This window comes from Castor canadensis, chromosome 15, assembly GCF_047511655.1.
Source record: "Castor canadensis chromosome 15, mCasCan1.hap1v2, whole genome shotgun sequence".
Taxonomy (NCBI): Eukaryota; Metazoa; Chordata; class Mammalia; order Rodentia; family Castoridae; genus Castor; species Castor canadensis.
The window spans coordinates 6,525,358-6,547,388 of NC_133400.1; the positions used below are offsets into that span (position 1 = coordinate 6,525,358).

The window sequence follows — 22,031 nt, forward strand, 5'->3', positions numbered from 1 at the left end:
CCGCACCTGCTGTGCCCACTGCCAGGAACCTTCCTCCCAGGTCCCTGCAGGACTAGCCCCTGTGCCAAACGCATCCTCCCAAGAGGCCCCCTTGAAGTGCGCCATCTCGCCTGCCTCCACCCACTGCTCCCCAGTCACATTACCGTCTTACTCTAAAGTCATCCTCGGGGACCCGTTCACTCATTTCTGTTCTGTCACCCCAGCACCCTCTGAGAACAGGGCGGCGTACAGCTCTGACACAGCATGGCTGACTTTGGCCTTGCTGAATGAGAAGCTGAATTCACCATCTACTCAAGCCAAAGGGCCACAGGGGAGAAGGGTCAAATCCCGCACTCCCGCACTCGCCAGCCCACCCGGGCCACATGCCTGCCACAGGGGCCCCATGCGACACCCCAGGAAGAACACTGGTTCCTGGCCAGGCCAGATGTGGGTCGCACACGCCCTCACCGTGCCCTGACCAAATCCTGTTCCCAGGTCACAAGTACCATCTTACAGGTGGGGAAACTAAGGCACAGAGATAATACAACTTGACCAAAGTCACACGTACACCTGGGGAAATGTGAACACAGAGAAATTTGAAAGATGATATATACACAAATGCATGCATGTGTGTACATGCCTGTTACAGTGTGTGTGAGTGTGAGGTGTGTGTGCACAATGTATTGTGGATGCCTAGGTATACGTGTGTGTGCAATACTGTGCATGTGGTTATGAAGGTGTACGTGCACACATGTGTATACATGCATGTACAGATGAATACTGATACTAACCATTATGTTCTTTTCCCCCCTTCCAAGAAGGGGCTTCTTTTCTGCACTGATCTCAGGAGTCTGGGCTACAGCAGAGGTGACATCGGATGTCAGGGCCGTGCTCACTTACTCAATAGGAGGTCAAACCCTGAACCGAAGGTTCCAGCATTTCTGACTTACAGAACCACGGTTTCCCATGGCTCCTGCCAATACCACCCAGGACTCAGCCTGTGAGGGGCACCCTAGCAAGCAGGCTGGGTCCTCCACGGTGGTGATCATCTCCCGCCCAGCCTTATCTCTAGCCTTTCTCTGGGCCACAGAAGGGACCAGAGAGCTGTAGGGGGTCTAGCTTCTGAGACCTCTGTGCACAAAAGCCACCACTCCTAGGACGTGAACAGAGACCAGGAGCCCAGGGTCACAGCACCACGGTTGCATCCTGCACGTGCAAAACAGGTCCTGATACAGACTGTGATTCCAGCGGCAGAGCGCCTGCTTTGCAAGCACAAAGTTCAAAACCCCAGTCCCACCAAAAAAAAGAAAAGAAAGCAAGCTAGCTCCTGGTGCAAGTTGAGCTGCCTGGCCAGCCCGGCACCCGGAGCTGTCTTCGTCTCAAATGTAGAAGCAGCAGAGAGCAGAGGCTGGAGGCTGCTTTATTTATCTGAAGCTTTCAACATCTTTCTTTCTTTTAAATTTGCTTTAAACCGAAACTGTCAGAAGTTATGCCTGATCAATCTGCAGCCTGGAGAGGAAGTGGCTCATCCCTCCTTGCTCATGATCTCTGCAAAAGATAACACACAGCAGTGGGTGAACTGCCAGGGAGGCTGAGCTCCTACAGGAGCTGGAGCAACTGCAAGACTGGTGGCTGTTCTTTACCTGCTGGGGGCCTGCTGAGGGCTGTCCTGCTCCAGACAAGGCCAAGGAGGCAGCAGGAGGCCACAGAAGCCCCTACCCTCCCCACACCTCAAAGCCATCTATTCTATTCAAACAGGAGACCTGGCCTGGCAGCTCCTATACCATAGGCAGCCTGGGAGTTGGCCCGTTTTCCAGGAGGATAATCAGAATGCAACCAGAATGCAAAGGACACGCTCAATTTCATTATGGCAACTTGCTCCATTCATGCACAGCTACAAACAAGTTGGTCTGAACTCAGGAATGTCTGACTCCAGAGCTGGATGTCACCTGCCTGGGAAGTCCTGTCCAGGCCCTCCCTCCCCAGTGCTCAGCAGGCCTCTCCCCTATCTTCCTGGTAACAGTGGTGACAACAGTGCTAACAGGAAGAGGAAGAGCCCAATCTTCTTCCTATGCACCCTCTGTGCCGGACACAGTGAAAACTCTGGACAAGCCTTTCAGAAGCCTATGGGATTAACACCGCCATCTGCTCCATGGTACTGATGAGAACCAACAGCTCAAAGAGAGCAAGGCATTTGCTCAAGGTCACACAGCAACCAAGTGGCAGAGCCCAGGGTGGACCTCCAGACTCAATACTCTAATTGCTGGCTTAAGAAGACATTCTCTCCATTATCCTATGGTGGAGAGTGACCTCAAGGTCAGACCCTTTAGGGGTCTCTACCCCACCAGTGAGGAAGAGAGGCCACTGTCACATTGGCAATGCTTGGAAGGACCCCCTCCTGCCCCCGCCATCCACTCAGTTTTCACCAGGGCCAAAAAGTCCTTCCAGTCAGGGAGCATTCCTGGGATTTGGCTTCTCTGCTGATGTTCCAAGTCTCAAGGCCGGCGTGCAAGCCAGATCTGGGGCCACCCTGTCCCATGGCACTCAATACACTGGGCATGGGGTACAGCCCTCTGACAAAGGGCCCTGCCATGCCCCCGGTCTGCCTCGAGTGTTCCTCCCTGCCTTGTCCGCCTGGCCCTGGCTAGCCTCTCTTTGATCAGGTCTCCTCTGGGACCTTGGTGCTTCCCGAGAACCCACCATGAGTCACTCGTTTGTGTTGGATCTACACAGAGCCCTGGAATCGACTGTCCACAGCTCCCTCCTCCCATGCACCCCCATATTCCCACCCTGAACACCATGCCTGCACCCCTGGTGCCCCATTCTGAGAGCACTCTTGAGGCTCGGAGGCCAAAGTGCAGAGCTAGGGGACGGATGTCAGAGGACAGCACAGGTGCCCGGTGGATGACTAGCATGCTTTCCTCATTCCTTCTGCCCACCTTTGCAGGAAGGTCCTGTCCTTAGCCTCAGTGGTGCCCGCGAGAAACCAAGGCCCACACGAACTGACCGGCCAAGGTCAGAGTTGGGGATGGCAGGGCTGGGATTTGGGGTACAGATGCACTGTAGAGGCTGCAGGCTGTACAGAGAGCGCTGGGCCGGGTGCCCCACCTGGAAGAGGGCAATCATGGCACTCTGTCACCTCAGGCTCCAGAGGGCCCAAGTCCCCTGCCATTGTGCACTCAGTCTTGTGACCTGGACCAGAGGCCCCCAAGAGGGAACAGAAGCAGGGAGGCCAGCAAAGTGAAGCCTAAAATCCCTTCCAGACCTGACCTGGGGAGCACATGGCATTTCTCGGGATGGCATTCACGTTCTCCTGCCTTCTCCTGGGGGGAGCAGGGGGTGCTTGACGCCGCTCTGCGATGAGCCCCTGCCCTGGACACGCTTGCTTCGTCCTACCTCCCTGAGCCCCAGTATCATCACAGAGGGACCGTGAGGCCAGAGCACTCCAGCCACAGAGGGGCCTGCCCAGATCCCCGGCCAGTCCAAGGCCAGTGCTCTCAGGTTATCACTTGGTCACCACCCCCTCCACCTGGCAACTGGAAATGCAATTAAAAACCTCCCAGAGCCCAGGAAGATTTCAAGCCCCATCCCTATCCCTGCCTGCAAGGACCAGTCACACCAAAGGGCGGGCAGTTTGGGGGTTTCTGTCTGTCTATCTTACTGTACATCCTGCTCATCTCAGTCATCTAACCAGAATTGGCCCAAAATGAAGTACAGGAAAGAGGAAAAGGCCTGGCTGCTACATGCCGCCTGGAGCTGGCTGCACAACCCGTCTCTGGCCTTCCAAACTTGAAGGAACAACGGCCTCTTTCACGCAAGACCCTTCTGTTCCTCGTTCCCAGGGAGGGGACAGTTGGCCACAGGGAGGGGGTGGCCGGACAAATTCAGTTCAGCCAAAGTATCCCAGGGAAAAGATGCCACCCTAACTAATTCACCATCTCCAGGGACCCTAAGGACCCATGTAGCTGTCAGTCCAACAATGGCACCTCCGTGAAGGTGACAATGATGGCAGCTAACACTACCAGGAAGTCACATGCACCAGGCACAGGGTGAGCGCTGCCCAAGCAAGGCCTCAGGCCCCACAATGACCCATGAGGCAGACACGCCATCATTAGTCCCTGCATAGACAAAGAAACTGAGGCAAGGGGCAGAGCTGGGTTTTGAACCCATGAACTGCCCATCACTGGCATGCAGTCAACCAAGAAAGAAAGAGCCAATCAGATTAATCTTGAAAAAAAAAAAAGGAAAAGAAAAAAAGGAAGAGAAAAAAGAAAGGACCAAGAACATGCTTTTCTTCATCACAGTCATTACTACCTGAAAGTGTCCCACTCTTGTGCGAGGGTCACCTCCACCTCTGGAATGGACAGTGCTCAAGGGAGCCCGGCCCCTAGCACAGCGGGGCTGTGAACAGAGGGAATTCACACAACCCACACCTGAGCCCTGCTTCCCAGGCACTAGCTCCACAGATGGCAGTGAGAACCTGGACAGTACCCAGCCCAGTCAGCTCCACCAACAAATAAGCTGCAGGGGGAGGATGAATGATCTGGCCAGAAAGGACCCCACGTCAGCCAGCTAAGCCAAGTCAAGGTCAGCTCGCTTATTAACTTCACACATTCATTCATCAAACGTTCCTTTATTCATTCTTTCTACAAATATTTGTGGTGCGCGGAGCACAATCAGGCTCTGTGGTAGGCAATCTTCTTGGAGCTTAAACTGTCCACTGGGGGGTTGATAATAGGGAAAAGAACAGCAAGCTAGAGCAGTCACAAGGGGCATGTCCTACATCCACGAAGGAGGTGGTAAAGGTTCAGTCTGTCACAGGACCAAGTGGTGTCCCCTCCCCGGCCAGAGCCTTTCTCTGGGATTTTTATATTTCTAATTGAAGATCACCCTACAACACCGAAGACTGCACACACACGGCAGCATCACAAACGCACTACAAAATGCTATTAGCCAGGAGCCAGTAGCTCACACCGGTAATCCCAGCTACTCAGGAGGCAGAGATCAGGAGGATCTCGGTTCAAAGCCAGACCAGACAAATAGTTTACCAGACCCTATCTCACAAAAACTCATCACAAAAAAAAAAAAAAAAAAAAAAGGGCTGGTGGAGTGGCTCAAGGTGTAGGCCCTGAGTTCAAGCTCCAGTACCTCAAGAAAAGATGTCAATTATTACCTCCGAAGCTAGCTCTCTGGGCGGATTTTATTTTTTCTGTCTGTAAGTTTGTCTGATTAGCCTACAATAAGGCTGAGTTCTTTATGTAATGGGGGAGGGCATCCTTCAAAAACAAATGTCCACCAGCTCCTCAGTCCCTGTGCAAAAAAAAGGAAAGCGCTATTGCACCAGCGTTCAGAACAGGTTTAGTCCCAGAACCCACCCAAGTGTCCACCGAGGATGAATGGGTAAGTCAAATGCAGTACAGCACACAGTGGAATATTACTCAGCCTTCAAAAGGAAGGGAATTCTGATACATGCTACATGGGTAGAATGTGAAGACAGCATGCTAAGTGACACAAGTCAGACACAGAGGACAAATGCCTTATGACTCCACTCACAGAGGTTCTTAGGATCAGCAGTTCACACAGCATGTAGGGTGGAGGAGGAGAGAACAGGTACTGTTGACGGGCACAGAGTTTCCGGTGGAGATGACAGAAATGCTTGACAGTGGTGATGACTATACCACGCTGTGACTGTATTCAATGCTACAAACTGCAACTTATAAAAGATTTTAAAAGGTGTCATGTTGTATGTCTTTTATCACAATAAAAGCAAATTTAAAACAACTCGCACTTCAAAAGCTGAAATGAATGCAGGAACGAGTGAGTGAATGAGAGACTGGATCAACATGCTTCTGACACCACGCAGCACGGGAAGACAGAAAGCAAGAGGCCGAACGTCGGGACGGAGGCTGGGCTGCAGGCTCCCCAGCAGAAAACCAAACCACTGGCCTCGAGGGTCTCAGAAGACCCCAGAGCAGACAGAGCTACCTCCAGAAGATGCTGGCAGGAGGGGGCCTCCAGGTCACAACGCCAGCCCAGGTGACCAGGTGGTGATCGCTACTGAGACAGATGAAGTTCAGCCAAGCCAGCTGGCTCGCGCCCCCCAGTCCAGCCCCTCCCCCCAGCCTGGTCTTCTCGCCTGCGGACAGTGAGGCTGCGCCTCTTCTTCCCACGCTGGCCAGGACTCCCCACACGGTCACAGGTGAGGCGGACAGAGTCCTAGTCCCATGCCTGAGCTAGCTGACCAGAGAAAGCCACCCTGGCCAGGTGATGCAGGACTGGGACAGCCCTGTCCACACCAGGCTGGGGAGAGTTGTCCAGTCCTCGCCCACCTCCCCTTCCTTAAGTGTCCCTTCCACAAGGGTGGGGACATGAGGACACCCAGGAAGTCCCCTGAGGTCCCAGAAGCGTACCCTAGGGAAACGCACCTGAGTGTGGGCCAACCAGACCTGGGTGTGAATCAACTCAGCCATGTAACCTTGGGATCTCACAGCCATATGACCCTGGGGACATGGGACACCACTACCCGAGGGCTGCACAGATGAGCTGCTCACAGAACGGTGGATCCCATCATCCACGCAGCCTTGCCCTTGGCCATCAACAGCTTGTCCTGGCAGAAAGACGGCTAAGCGCAAAATCCTCCGGGACGACAGAGGCCCCTCACAAACAGCAGGGCAGTACTGGGCTTTGAATTCAAGGCCTCTCTCTTACTAAGCATGCACTCTAAAACTTGTGCCATGCACCCAGCACTTTTTCACTTTAGTTACTTTTCAGATAGGGTCTCTTGTTTTTGCCTGGGCTAGCCTTGGACAGCAATCCTCCTACCTATGCCTTCCATTTACCTGAGATTACAGAAGTGCACCACCACACCCAGCTTGTTCATTGAGATAGGGTCTTGCTAACTTTTTTTGCCCAAGCCAGCCTCAAACCTTCTGATCTCTACCTCCTGAATAGCTAGGATTACAGGCGTGAGCTCCCACACAGTACACTTTTTTAAATGAACCTGAGAATAAAAAACACAGCCACCATTCTGCCAAACTGGCAAACATGGTAGGAGTAATGAAGCAAACAAAAGGGAAAGTTCAACTACTTTTTTTGGCTTAAAAACATGCAAAGGCAAAATTCAGTGGCAAACCCCCGCACTCGTCTGAAAGGACTCCAGGGAACTGTGTGTGTCTCCAGTCGTTTCCACAAAGCTTCCCTCTGGCAAGGCTAAAGACCAGCAGGTGATGGCGAAATTCATTCACTGGGGTCCTTCACATGGGAACCCCGCCGAGTCCTGTGGGGCTCGCCAAGTCTTTGGGACATGAGGGAGAAGGGGTTAGAGCTGTGCCCGTGCCTGGCCCGCCTCCCAGAGTGAGCTCAGCTGCTTCCGCTGGCCTTGCCGGCAGCCTCCGTGATGGAGTCAACAGAAAACCCCCTTTCCCAGCACGACGGATCCGGATCCGTACTCGAGGGTCAAACCCAAAACAACCAGACGCAAAGTCCTCCGTGGCCCACTAGGATGTGTTCTGGAAGTATGTTCTCAAGCTTGGTGTTTTCTTTAATCCCTGACCACCGGGGGTCCGTGGCCATTCTGTCTCTCTGCTATACTGGTCAGAGAAGTGAGGTGACCCAAGGTCACCTGTGTGGGGTGGGGCTAACGCCTGCAGAACGGCCCTCCCCTCCACACGACCACCACAACCCAGCTTCCATGATGCCTTCTCTCTTGCCGGAGAGTGAAGACCGCCTCTCAGTCTTAAAACAGCTTAGAGGCAAGTAGTGCCAACCTTGAAACTCCAGACGAGGATAAAAGAGGTATTTCACCAGATCCAAGAAGACTAAACACAGTCCCTGCGAGCACAGGGACTGCTGCAGATAAACCTGCGTCCCCGGCCTGGGAGAACTCTGAATAAAAGCCTTGATCTTTCCTTCCTAATGACTGCTCTATCATTCCCGTGTTTACTTCCCTGTAAAGCTCGGTGTCCGGCTTGGTGGAGTGCCACAGGCCCCGAGGTGAGTGTCTAAGTGGGGTGGTCTCTGCATCAGAATGCCTCAATTACAGGTGCGAGAAAAAGCACACGTGCTAAACTTCACCTGCGAGCTTACCGTTTTGCCAGAGGAAGGAGCCACAGCTCCCTTTCCGCAAATTTTCAAAAGCAGTGCGCTGCTCACAGCAGAACGTCCTGGGACATCTGTGAGCCGGGAGTCTGTCCTTTCCACTGGTTCTGACTGACAGACAGGCTCGCAGCTCGTGGGCTCCGGTTGAGGATGAAAATGAGAACAGGAATGAAAAGGAAAACAAATCACTTCCCACTACAAGTCACGTGGAAGATAAGGAGGCCAAAACGTAAGCAGAAAGGACAGGAGAGAAGTCAAGGGATGCCGACAACACAGTTCCTGGGCCTCATGGAAGGGGTGCAAAGAAGCCAAGCCCTCTTCTGAACGGCCCACCACCTCCTGCAAGGCCAGACAGTGCGTCCTCCAGAAATACCCGCACCACAGCACTTACCCTCACCACCCTGGCCTACGCTGGGGCTCGTAATTTCCAGTCTGGCAGGTGAGCCACCAAGAAACCATGTGATCTGCCTGAAGTTATAGCCAGCAAGAGGTAGAAATGGGACGTGAATCCACATTCAGGCACTGCTGTGCAAAACCAGGTCTCTTCCTTTCTGCCACCCTTTGCTTTAGGCTTTTAACCCAAAGTCACCCCTTGTGTGAAGGCTCCACAACCCCAAGGGCTCCCTTGAGGATCACTCAACAACTTAGGCTGTGGGCTCCTGGTCCGTGCAGTGGAGAGGCTGAACAACACCAGGTGCAGCAAACGGGCTTCCCGCTGTGCGCAGGGATGATTAGCAGTGGCTGTCTCTGGGCTCACTGGGAGGGCTGAATATGCCAGGACTGATTAGTGATGTCTGCCATGTGCCAAGCAAGGAATAGCAACACGTGTGTCGTGTACTGTCATTCCTCAACTAGATGACCTGCAATTTCTCCTCCATCTCCACTGGCTCTGATTCTAATCATACAAATTTAAAAGCAGGGGGAATAGAAACAGACGAATGTTTTCCAACATGGACATGGCTAAATTTGACCAACCCAAAACAAGCTACCCAGGCGGTCCAGCATGCTCCATGCCCTATGCAAGAAGTGGACAACAGCAGATTTGCTGGCTTCATACCCAGCAAGACACCCGATCCAGGCCAGAAGTTGCAAAAGCGTGGGTTTTGTCTGGGTGGGCCTGGCTGTAAAACACACCTCATCGGGGAGCATCTGAGTTCAAGCCAGGCCGGACCTCTTGCCCAACCTGAGCGCTGGCAAATTACCCCACCTCTCTGAGCCTTCACCCGAGATAATCCTCCCAGCATGGTCACAGTAAGTTTACAGGCACACCAGCGGTCTTGGCTGCAAGCCCACAGTAAGTGGGCAAGCCAGGGCCACTGCTCCCAACAGCAGCTTCACCGCCATTTTTCTTTGAAGGGGCAAATGTTCAGAAGAGCCCAGAGCAAACGACTGTGTCTTTTCCTCTAACTCAGCACCAAGCCTGTCAGGTGACCATGCACTCAAACCAGAAGGGACCTGAAACCATCCACCTGGTGCCAGCCAGGGTCCTGGGAGGACATGGACAGCAGACATGAAATGGTGTGATCTGAAGAGACGTGAACAAGAGCACAATAGTCTGAGGTGTGGGCGGAATACAGGGAACCCACCGGAGATGTGTTTCTATCTACGTGACCACTGTCCCAGCTGCCTGGGACACAGAAGCCTGGGGGTGTGTGGGGGGACAACATGACAGCTGGGTTCAAAGGTGCTGCCCCATCATGATGACTCCAAAGTGGAGCCAGGGAAAAGCACCCTACGGGAAACCTCACTGTCCTCATCTCCCTCCAGCTGCTCCACGGACTAAGTTCACCCAGAGGTCGTGGGCCTGGGAGCCCGTGGATGAAAGCCATGCTCCTGGCACACACAGAAGAATGGGGTGCAATGACCACAGCAAAAGCAGGGAGAGTGAAAGGGCATGGACTTGAGTTCTCCCTGGGGCACCAGGGAGCCCATCCCCACCCCTACAAAGGCCCCACAATGGGGCCTGGTGGGGACTCAGGGTCCCCGGGCCACATCTGGCAGGAAGGAAAGGAACTTCCCTCCACCCAGGAAGAAGACACTGGGATGTGGCCGATGCACCAGGCCCACAGTTCCATGAAGCCACTGTGACCGGTGGACTTGCTTTGCAGCATTCAAACAAACTTGGGCTCACAGGGTGGGAAGGAAGCAGCCCCTTGTGCCAGCAGTAGGCTGATCAGGATGGCCCCCTGACCATGAGATCAAGGCTGGGACAACAGTGAGTTGCCCCTGAAGAAGAGAGTGGCTTTCTCAGGCTCTGTTGAAAGTAGGTGCTGTGGTCTTTGCAGGCCCAAGGAGGTGATCTAGCAGAGAAATAACGCCCAGGGGAACTGGAGGGGACTGGGGAGGGATTGGGGGGAGATTGGAGCGTCCATAAAGCAGACACAGGTGGGCCTGTGGAGAGCTGAGAGTGGGTTTTTCCCACTGCTGGCTCAGACTGAGGCTACCCCTCGGATCCAGCACCTGTGTCAGGGGCAATATCGTTTAGAAAATAAAAGCAACTTTCAATTCTCTTTATAAATCCTATTTTCTGAGATGAAATCTTATTTCCAAGCACTGTGCTGAAAGCTGATGTGAAAACACAGTGACATCGAAATGCTCCCGACAGCAGCTCCAACCTGCTCCTGCAGTAGACTTGGTGCCTGCTAAGACCTGGGCTGAGGGCCAATCCAGATTCCAGGGCCAGGGGTACCAGGCTAGGCTCACAGGCACACCCTATAGGAGACTTCCTTTGGGGTCACAGACAGGACAGGGTCTCCAGGAAACCGATGGGACTTCACAGCCTGGAGCCCAAAGCCCCCTCCCCGCCATGGACACATTCACTCACAGGCTGGACTGACTGGGATTCCTAATGAAGGGACTAGCCCTGCCTTTACATTCACAACCCTGAGCAAAGGTGGCTTGGGGTTGGTGATTCTGATGTGGTAGAAGCAGTTGCCATGGCAGTGATAGTGGTGGTGGTTGTGCTGGTGGTGGTGGTGGTAGTACAACTTACAGAGCACTTACTTACCAGCCCCACTCTCCCAGGCACTTTGCAGGCACAGCCTCCCTCCTTCTCAAGACACCTGGGAGGTGGCTTCTCTCATTGCCAGTCTACAGGGGAGGAAACTGTGAGCCGTTCCAACCCCTGGCCAGATGGCCCAACATGAAAGATCTGACTCCAACACCAAAATGGTCAGCACTCATGACCCCCTGCACTGAGTGTGCCTTTGTGGGCATGATCACCTAGGCAGGCAGGGCCTTTAACCTCTCACCTTCCACCTCCCCAACCCAGAACTGAGCACTGGTATATACCGGTTTCAAAGAAGGGACAGGGTGTTCCCTGCTTCCAGACCTGATCCACACAGCATACCTCTTCCAGCAAGGCTCTGGAGAAGGCTGGGCAGGGTGGTCCCACAGAGGAGCACCTGGGAGGCCTTGGTCCTGTGCACGTAGCTTCCTTGGCAGCACCGTGACAGCTTTAGTAATCCAGAAGGCACTGCTTACCACTGGGGGCACCAGAGAGCCCCAGATCACTCCACTGCTAGACTCCTTGGCCCAAGACCCCTACCCTTTATGAAGCTGCTGGCAGGACCTGCATACAACTCCAGAACTTTTCTTAACTTTTCTGGATATGGTTCAATTGGCTCCAAAAGTCAGAGGAGCTTCTGTGCTTTCTAGGTGGGGCTTGGGCCCAGCACATCAAGGTCCCTTTAGAAGAGGCACCAGGCTGCCCACCCCAGCCCACTACTCCTCCTTACTCGTGCCCCGCTGCCACAGAAAAAAAAAAAAAAAACCGCTTCAATTCAGACAGAATGCAGGAAGCAGGTTTCAAAACACGTTCCTGACACCAAAACTTTCTAACACTAATTCTTCTTTCTCTCCTTTTTTATTGGTGTGATGCAATGCTCTTTTTCAACAATCCAGATCTCAGAAGTCCTGAGTCATCAGAGCAAAAGGCAGGGACAGCGGGGGAGGGGGTCATGGGAGGGATCAAAGGCAGGGGTGCTGCTAATGCTCTAGCCAGCCAGGATTTCCTCCTGGGGGCCAGGAGCCGAGGCACAACTGACTCTCGACCCCACACACCACACCACACCAAACGTAGGAAAAGGGCTGTCTCTGCAACTCCCGTGGTTACCCAAGACTCCTCAGGGCCAGTGCTGAAGAAATGAGGCGACTGTGTCAGGGACAGCTCTGCTGTGGGCAGCTAGGGCTCCAGAATATAGGACCTCCTGGGGTGTGTATAACAAGTGATGAGTGAGCATGGCCGTTCTCAACCAGGGACATTGGCCCTCTGGAAATATGCGGCAATGGCTGCTTTTTGGTTGTTACAATTGTGGTGAACAGTGTACTGGCACCTAGTGGGTCAAGGCCAGAGAAGTGCTCGACATCCCACAGGACAGGCCTGGCCACAGAGAATGACAGGGCCACTGCCAGCAGGATCAAGGAAGACACCTTGAATTAGTCTATGTCCACTGCTTGGGGACTCATCATTAGAGACACAGAGACACACAAGCCCCAACCTGCACCATGTCTGTGCCAGTCCCATGAACTCATTCAGGAAGGAGAAGAGATGGCTCTACCGATTTCCAGTTATGACTGTGGAAAATTGTTTTTATAAGATCATAGTCATCCTGGAAGGATTATTTTCTTTTTGGTGGAGAGGTGACTAGCTGGGAGGGGGGTTGCTCCCTGGGCCATCGAGATGGGCAGTGCCACACTACAGGGGAGCAAGTCCCACTCCGCCTGGAGAAGGTTAGCCCTTAAAGGCCTCCAAGACAAAGAGAAGAGGCACAGAAGTGCTGAAGCCAGGGCAGGCAGGCAATGCTACAGGACTCAGGACTTCACACTGGCCGCAGCCAGTCAGACACGGCAGTTCCACAGGCTCAGGACCGATCATTTCCTCAGAGAAGTTGAGTAGCTGCCTCAAAATCAACAAGGAGCAGGTGAGAAGGGAACTTCCTCCAGGCAGGAAGTCGGCTGAACTATAGACTCTGGACAAGGGCTCCCGGGAGCCCCATTCCGTCTTGATGAAGCCCTCTGCCCTGCGCACGCGTTCCCCTCTCAGCACAAAGCCCAGGCCGCAGTGCTCTTTCTGACACTCTGCTCTCGACCCCTGCTCACCGGCCACACCACCCCGTCATGCTGTGGCACTACGAGCCCAGGATCAAGTTGCAGCACCACCATTAAGACCCTGCCTCTCTATAAAATGGAAATTAGCACCACCAGCCACAGCGAGGGCTGAACGAGCGCCCATCTACGTGAAGGGCTCAGAAGGGCACCTGGCACACAGTAGGTGCTGTGTGAGTGTCCACTGCTGCTACTGCTGTCTTGCTTGTGGAGTCTCCCCACACCGCCAGGGTTCTGAGACGTCACCCCAGCATTTGGAGGTCCCTGGCTCTGCAGCCAGTCATCTGGGTGCTGGTTGTGTAACCCTGACCTTTCACAGCCTCAGTTTCCCCTCTTGCCCCACAGAGCGATGTGAGGTTAAACGTGAGAGTGTGGAAACTGGACACAGCATGGGGGATGTGACCGTGACCAGCCTGTGGCTGCCATGGGCCGTGTCTTGGACACGCACGTCCTTGGGCTCTGGGCTCTGCTCCACTCCCCCACCCCCAAGCCCGGCAACAGTAGTCCCAGGGTGGTGAAACAGACCAGCCAGAGCAAGACAGCTGTCAACAAGTCATTGTTCCCCTTTCCAGAAGGGAGCCCTGCCCCCGCTGCCCACAACCCATGCACTTCCTCCACTGCAGACACAGAGCAGAGCACCACCCTTGTGTCAACTGCAAGGTGCCCACCTGTCCCCTGAGTGCTTTGCCAAAAGTCCAGGGCTGGGCTGGACCTCCCCACAGGCCTTGAGGACGCGCAGGCGAGGGAAGTGAAATTGGGAGTGAAGATGGAGTGGGATTCTGCCTGAGATTCAGAGCACCAGAGGCTGGAGTGGAAAGCCCACCAGGAACTGCCTGCCACAGCAGGCAGCAGCAGGGGTCCTTGGGGCTGTGTTCCCCATGTGCTGGGCAGCAGGCACTGCTGTCTTTTGGTGGCTCCAGAGCCCTGAGGGCCAGAGAGGCATGAAGGTCCCAGGCAGCGGAGGGCTAGAGACAGGAACACTTTCCTTGAGCGGGGCTCCCCCCACCAACAGGAATGAACTCCCGACTGGGAAACCTGTGGCCTCATGTGTTCATCCACCCATCCATCCATCCAAAGAAGGTCTAGAGTGGCACTGCCTCAGTTTCTGTCTGTAAACTGGAGGGAGTAACAGTATCTTGTGGGGTTGTCATGGTTGCCAAAGTAACCACCTAGCACAGTGCATGGCAAAGGAAACACTAATCACACAGATGGCCATTTGTATGGTCACTACTGTGACTAACCGCCTGGCCCTTGGTGACTCAGAGATAGCTCTCTGGAGTCCTGAGGCTTCTATGCAGGGCATCCTCAGTCCTCCTCTGCTCCAATGCAAGAGCCACCCGTGCTGGCAGGCTGGGCCCTTCCTCCAACTCCCATGCCTGCACTCGCTCCGGTGCCCACTCTCAAGAACCACGTGACCTCCCAGAACATGCCTCAACTAGTCTGGCCTATGCCCTTTGCTCACTCATCCTTGCCCACTCCCACCCGAGGCCCACTATCCCCTCTCCACCAGCCTCAAACCCACCTCTGTGTACCTGGCTGTGTCTCTCCTACAAGGCCTTCCTGACACCACCCACCCCAGGACAACATAACTTCCTCCTCATCAGGCCAAGGCTGGAACCTCTGAGGACCTGTGTTTTGCTCCACAGTGGACAGAAATCTGTGCTACACCCCAGGGAGCTGTGAGCCCTTGGGAAGGGAGATTTGCACGCCTTTGCCAGGGCTCTCACTCCACAAGCACACCACCTAAGATGCTCGTCCACAAGCACAGTGCTCTGTGCACACCACTCGCTCTGCAAGCAGAGGCACTCACTCCCTGAGCACAGTTTCTGGGAGCACTCACTCTGCACACACAGCATCAATTTGTAACTTGCCTGATCCTCACCCTTTACAAATACTTGGCATTCACCTTTCAACCCCCTGGTTATGACTCCCCAGTCTTCTTATCTGAAACTCCACTGGAAACTGTAAGGTGGGATACAATCCCTACTCCCCAGCACTGTTCTGAAGACGAAGAGCACAGTGCCAGGTACCCTCTGCAGTCATGGACACCTGGCTCCGTCTCTCACGCCCTCCTCCATCCCTCACGAGAGAACATGCAAACTGCCCAACCTGCCACCTCCCTCAAACTCAGGAAGTACAGGAGGCCATCATGTCCTTCCAATCTGCTCCAGGGAAGAAGCCCTGGTCTTGGTACCTTGGGGACCTCAAGGCCCACAACTGCACACCAAGGAGCCTTGGTGGAAGCAGTCGTGACTTTCCCAGTCTCCCTTCCTCCCAGACACATTTAAGCCACGTTTCCCAGTCTCGCCCACACTAGGTGTGGCCACCCCGCTATGTTCTGGCCATCGGTGGGGCCACACCTATGGATCACTCAGCTGGGGGCCACTCTCTTGCCCCAACACCCCAGCAGAGGATCCAGAAGAGGACAGACCTAAACACAGTGCAAAGGGGGCTAGGTACAAGAGATTAAATGGGACAGCACCCTCCAGGGACTCCCACCGGACTATGAGGTAAGGGACCAATGGCTGCCCGAAGCTGCATACATGGGGCTGTTTGTTACAGCAGCTAGCACACCCTAGCTAACATAGCCACTTCCACACCATGGCGCCTCTTCCCAGCTGGATCTCACGCTAGTCCATACGTTGACCTGGACTGGATGGGAGCCAATGTGAAAGGCAGGGAAGCCAGGCCTGAGGTTTTCCCAGACTTGTGCTCCTATTCACCACCTCTGAAGAGCTTGGGACTGGCGCAGGACACCCAAGAAAGCCAGCAAAAGGTCAGGTGTTTTCTTCCCTCTCCAGATGACCTCTCCTGAGCTGGACGCAGCCAGCCCGGCCCCAGGGAAACACCTGCTTCCCAGCCTGATTCCTACAGGTCCACCCACCTGGGGACTGGTGGATCCAGCTTGGTGGCTTCCTTCCAAAGAGAATTCACCTGCCTAATCACTATGCTCTCATCTCTGGTCACAGCCTGGAAGCTGGAGCTGGGAACAAAGGCCAGCGCCGGGAGGAAGGTGCAGAGTGAACCCTGGCCTGGCTGCTGAGTCATCTGAAGGGGGCTTTAGACAACACATTTCCCATCACTCCTGCCCCACAGGCAAAACTGGAGGTGGATAAGATGATTCCAGATCCTAGGATCCTTGGAACCTAGTAGTCAACAAAGAGAGCCGGGTTGTAAAAGTTCTGCTGGGTTGTGTAATTTAAGAGCCTCTTAAGGCAATACTGCAAAAGCTATTCTTCACTATTTATTGAGAGAGCTGACTTTTTAAAAAGAAACACACACAAACCACACCCCACAGAAGAATACAGAGGGAAACCTGCTAGAGCAAGCACCTTGTGTGCCTAGCACCTAGCATATTCTACAGACTTGCTGGATTTTTTGATAACAGCTCCTTGGAGAATGGGGGGAGAGAACTGATTACAGAATATTTATTATGCATCTGCCTCTGTACTGGGTGATTTCAAAACCCCATCCAACCTCAGGGCCTTTGCACTTGCCCTTCCCCCAGGTATCAATGTCGCTCCTTCCCTCAGCACTTTGTACAAAACAGGAGGCTCTCAGGAACCTGCCTGCTGTTTTCTCCAGGATCCCTGTCACCAGACAGTATATTTACTTGCTCAGCTGTTTATTGTCGTGGAAGGGCCTGGTATCTATCTGCTGAAAGAATGCATGAGTGAACCGCAGGCCTGCCTCACCTAACCCTGACATCACTAGAAGGAAGTCCCTATAATCCTCCCTTCACAGATAAGCACAAAGGTTAGGTGACCTGCCCAAGGTTACCACCTGGGAAGCTGTTGAGGCAGGATTCAAGCTCACCTGCCTGCTGTCGGGTCTGTGTACTACCCACAACACACATACACACGAACACACACACACACACACACACAAGTACGTCTGACTCCTCTGGCCGCCTTGCTGCACACCCCACATGATGCGAATGCTTCATGTGTGGTGGAGGCAAGGAGGCAGATCCCGAAGACAGGAACCAATTTCAGCCCCAGAAATCTCTGCGATCCCCTCTGCCTGGATACACAGCAGGCACCTCCCCGACACTCACCCACTCAGCTCAATGCCTTTGGTTAGGGTTCTGCTGGTGTCTGGTGTGAGTAAAGCATCCTACAAAACGTGTACACCTGTGGAACACAACAGCCCCATGGAATACACTTGGGGTCTTGCCACCAGAGCAAGAGAGAGCAAGAGAAATTTTCGTTCCCCCTTTCTGAGATGGGGGGCTTGGGCAGCCTGACTTCCACCCTGGGGAAAAGAGGAAGTCCAGAGACAGAAAAATAAAGCTTTCACACAGAGCAGCTCAGATCCTTGTCCCCGGGGTAGAGGTCAGGGTCCTTGTTGGTTTCGTGTTAGTCTGTATTCATTCAGCTCCTGACTCCCTGGATGGTGACATTCAGACACTGAGGTCTGACTGGGTTGGAGCAAGCACCAGTTCTCCCCTCCCCAAGAAGCAAGCAAACATTCAATCTATCAAAATAGAAAGAACTGGAAAATGGAAAGTGTCTTCTTTGAAATAGCGCACTGGGACCAACCTACAGGCCCTTCAGTAAGGGATGGTCTGCTCACATTACGGTGTGCTTCAGAACCAGAAAACTATGCTTCAGTGAAAAGGAACAAGGCAACCCCAAAGGCACAGATCTTGAACGATCTTCGGGAATAGTGTCCGATGAGCAATAACAGCACAGAACCATATAGACACATCCAGAATGGCCAGTAGGGACCCATGAAGTGGGCAACAGGCGTGCCGTGGAGGATGGCCCAGAAGGCTCTGGGGATGTGGAGTGAGACAAGACACTTCACCTTCATTACACACCTGATCATACAGTCGAGTGATGGGTCACGTGCCTGACTGTTTCAATTATGAAAAAGAATGTCACTGTTTAAGAAAGCGGACCGTGCCCCTTAAGGAATTTTTCTTAACTGACTGCAACCATCTCACAGCCTTCATACACAGAAGATCTGGTAAGTCCTCCCTCACATTCCCAAATGAGCCTGCCCAGTTTCAAATAGTAATAATCCCTTCCGAGAGAATTTCACCAAGCTCTCTCAGGTCCATCAGGAAAAGTGGAACTGAAATACTGGTCACTGTCACAGCCCTACTATATGCTGGCTGTCCTAGTGGGACAACATCCCAGCAATCCTATAAGTAAAGTATGATTACCCTCCCTACAGGTGGGAGAAAAACTCAAGGCCCACTGAGGGAGGAAAAGCAATCTGCCCAAAGCCACACAGCCAGGAGGGTGTAGGCTCAGCACTGGCACGTGATGGCATGAGAGGAGTCGTTCTGCCCCACGATGAGGTCACCCTATGCCAGGCTGCCTTGATCTCATTCAGTCCTTTCATCAAAAGCTTCACTAGTCCATCTCAAACATCCACTCGACAAACCCCAAGCAGGTTACCTTGAAGAGCTGAGTCCTGACTGGTGGGCCTGGACAGGTGCCTTGGGACACTTTGTCTTTGAGATGACTCAGTCCCCAGGCTCCTTTTCCCCCTGCCAGGTGAGGCACCAAGGAGAGGAAGGGCCACACACAAGCCATCTGGGGGCCGAGAGCCCAACTTGATGGCACCTCACCTCTCTGTCAGTCACACACAGTGAGACACCTACCTGGATTGGACTGGCCCGATTGTGCCATGGCCAGAAAGGACATCTCTCCCTAAAATGCACTGATTTCCTACAGCCTGGGGAAGGTAAGCCATGGTGACACAGAATGCTATGTTTGCTCCATCCCTGCTCTGTCCCCTCCCCCATGTCATCACACATGTTATCTAGGAAACAAATTTGATGCACTCCAAAATCTTCTCATGATAGTAAAAAAAAAAAGTGTTTACTAAATGCCACAAGAAATACCAGCTATATCAAAGGCAGGAAGAATGGGCTCACAGAGGACAGCATACGCGACCAAAATGAAAAAAAATAGGCACGCGTGCATGTGCACACAGATGGGTTCCCGCAGGACTGGGACTGCTCTGGAGGACAGGGATTCCAATTCTCCAGTGGAAGCCACAGCAACTGGATGTAAAACCCAACTGGAAAGGTGACACACAGTAGGTCTTGGTAAGCATTTGCTAATCAAAGTCCAAGTTCAGAGGACAGATGCCCCCTAAGAAAACACCAGGCTAAAGAAACAGACCACAAACGTGGCTTCTCCTTTCCCATCCTCACAAGATGCCCGAGACACTTCAACCAAGCAGCTCAGTGGTGAAAATTTGAAAACCAGCTCTGCGTGAACACCACGGTCACTTGTGCACACCACCCCCCACCTTAGTAAATGAATAAAAGACTTTTCGGATTAGACCCACCATTCTGAGAAACCACGTGCATTTTTTTTTAAGTGACATGAAATGAAATAAGCAGCTTATTTGTACTTCTTTGGTGCAGAGGAAACAAAGGCTACAGACAAAGCCCTCGCCAGCAGACAAACATGTCTAGCAGGTGATCAAATTCAGCCCAGGGATGAGAACAGCAAAATGGATTCTGGTCTTGCCGATCACAGACTCTGCAGAACTGCTGGCTGTCGGTTACAGTGCACATCACGGTCAACGGCCACCAAGACCCAGGGAGGCCCAGGGACTGGGAAGTCTGAATGTGAAAGGGGAATGAGCCAGCACAGCCAGACCACGCGTGGGCAGGCAGGCCCTTCCCCAAGCTGGTTGGGTCCTGCGTCGCCATGGAGGGGGCAGTGCCTCCCTGCCTCCTCTCCCAGGCAGCCAGTGAGCTTCCTCCTTTGTTTACAACCTTCTAGATCCAAAGTCTCCAGACACAGAGTGCATCAAACCTGGCCCGCTGTCACAAGCCATGTCAGGCACACTGTAGGCTCTGTGAGGATTTAATCAGTAACCAGCACAGGAGACAGGCACAGGGCAAGCTCTGACCTGACCCCACAGAGTGCAAAGTTTACAGCCAGGCCAAGGAAGGGGTGTCAGCTCCCACGACAGCAGGCTCCTTTTCAGCTCTCCCAAGCACAGAACTAAGAGAGGTCCAGCCTGGATGCCCAGCTGGAGCCTCCCACCCAGGTAAGACTGGAGGCCCCCAAAGCTTCACTCCAGCCTGACAGCCTGGTCTTTATTGTTCATGCTTCAGTTAATTGGATCCGTGTAGACAGGCTCCACAGACGGTTTGGGCAAGAGAGTGTATTTGGTTTGTTTACTGGTTTGTATCCAGATCAGTCACTCTGGGTCTTGAAGCCCACACAAATTAACCAGATAATCACTAGATGGTTCTGAGCTGGGCTTAAAACAAGAGGGAGGTCCATTTTCACACAAGGAGGTGACCCCACGGGAAACATAGGCCCTCAAGGCTGGGGCAAAGGGTTTTTGTTGTAGTGAACTGCACTCAAATTCACCTTTGTTTCATTTGGGCTAATATTTCTCAATAGTGCCTGGGCACACTATATAAAATGCAGACGGATTACGTACTGCCCAGGCCTCAGGGAACCCCACAGGGGCTCCTCTGCTTGCCCGAGAGCTTGGACACCAACCAGGTACCTCCCCATGGGACAAGATCCCTCGTGACAATCCCAACCCCACCTCTGCCTTGGAGGCCTGCCGCTCCCTCCACTCACAGGCCCTGGCGGTGGGGAAGCCATGCACCAGGATGAAGCACCCCACGAGCAAGGGCTAGACTGAAGGAGCCCCTCCCCCACCCCGGTGAAGAAAGGCGGGAAGAGGGGATTATGCCAACCCTTGGGGGACTTCCTCCCAGCTCCTCTCTCCACATCTGCTAACGCCAGAACAAGGATCCACCAAGACTGAACTTGTTCCTCTAATAACCCTTGGCCCCAGTGCTGGAATCACAGGTGCTTTTCACAAGGTGCCACCCACCTGGGCGGGCCAGGGGGCCAGGAGCCTCTGATGGCTTAGGAATTCCCGTCCCTCTTCCTTTCCTCTCCCAATCAGACCTCGTGAACAGCCAGGGTCAGTCAGAGAGCCTTTGGCTCCCAGAACCACCCTCCCTCAAACCAGGAAGATCAACAGCACAGCAATGCTCTGCTCCCAGAGGAGCTGGGGCTGGCCTGTCCCTCCATGGCAGAGCAATGTCCCCCTCAACCATCTTCCTTCCCCCACAACTCCCCTATGTTTTGAGAGGTGACAGAAAAAAAAAGAACAAAACCTAATAAAGACCTCCCCTCCCCCACCCCGGAGCCAGGTGCAAATTCTGAAACCAGACTTGGGGGCTTCCAGAGCCCAGGCCAGAGTCCCAAGTGCCTCTGGGATCTGAAAACCTCCCTGAAAAGAAAAACCGACTGTGAGGCCTGTGGCTCAAGATGGGTTTCAGAACATGCACCAGCCTGGAAGGCATCGCACAGGGGCGCCTCTCTGACACAGGAGTCTGCAGACGCTGCACCACCATGCCCACAGCAGAAAAAGAAAAAGGTGCTCCAAGCACGGCGAACCCAAAATTGAGAACAACAGTCCTTGTGTGCTTCAAAGCTCTTGGGGTTAAGGGGGAAGATTTGAGGAGTAGGATTCTTGGGCTAACTTTTTCCCCCTCCCCATTCCTTGGAGCATGTGTCATGGCCTGTGACACACTGCCAAGGGAATATGGACGCCGGGAAATGTCTACACATGCTACACGTTTGTGACATGCATGTAAGCGACACCCTGTTTCCTGGCTGGGCTTTCTTGGCACAGGTGTGGGCAAGCATTGGATTCTGCCCCCTCCCACTGTGCTTAGTAAACAGGATCAAGACTGCCTGGGGAAGTGTGCATTCTGGGTAAGATCGACACCCCCCCCCTCAAAAAAAAAGGACGGGACCCCATGGCTAAGGCTCAGGCCAAGCCAAAGCCGGTATTTGAAACTGTCCTTGTTCAAAACACAAAGCATCCTGTTCAGGCCCTAC

General features: G+C 53.5%; 1 protein-coding gene across 2 annotated transcripts in view; it reads right to left on the reverse strand.

Moving 5' to 3' along the window:
* Cmip (c-Maf inducing protein) overlaps positions 1 to 22,031 on the reverse strand; it is a 204,081-nt gene that overhangs the window by 180,789 nt on the left and 1,261 nt on the right. The window lies entirely within an intron of this gene.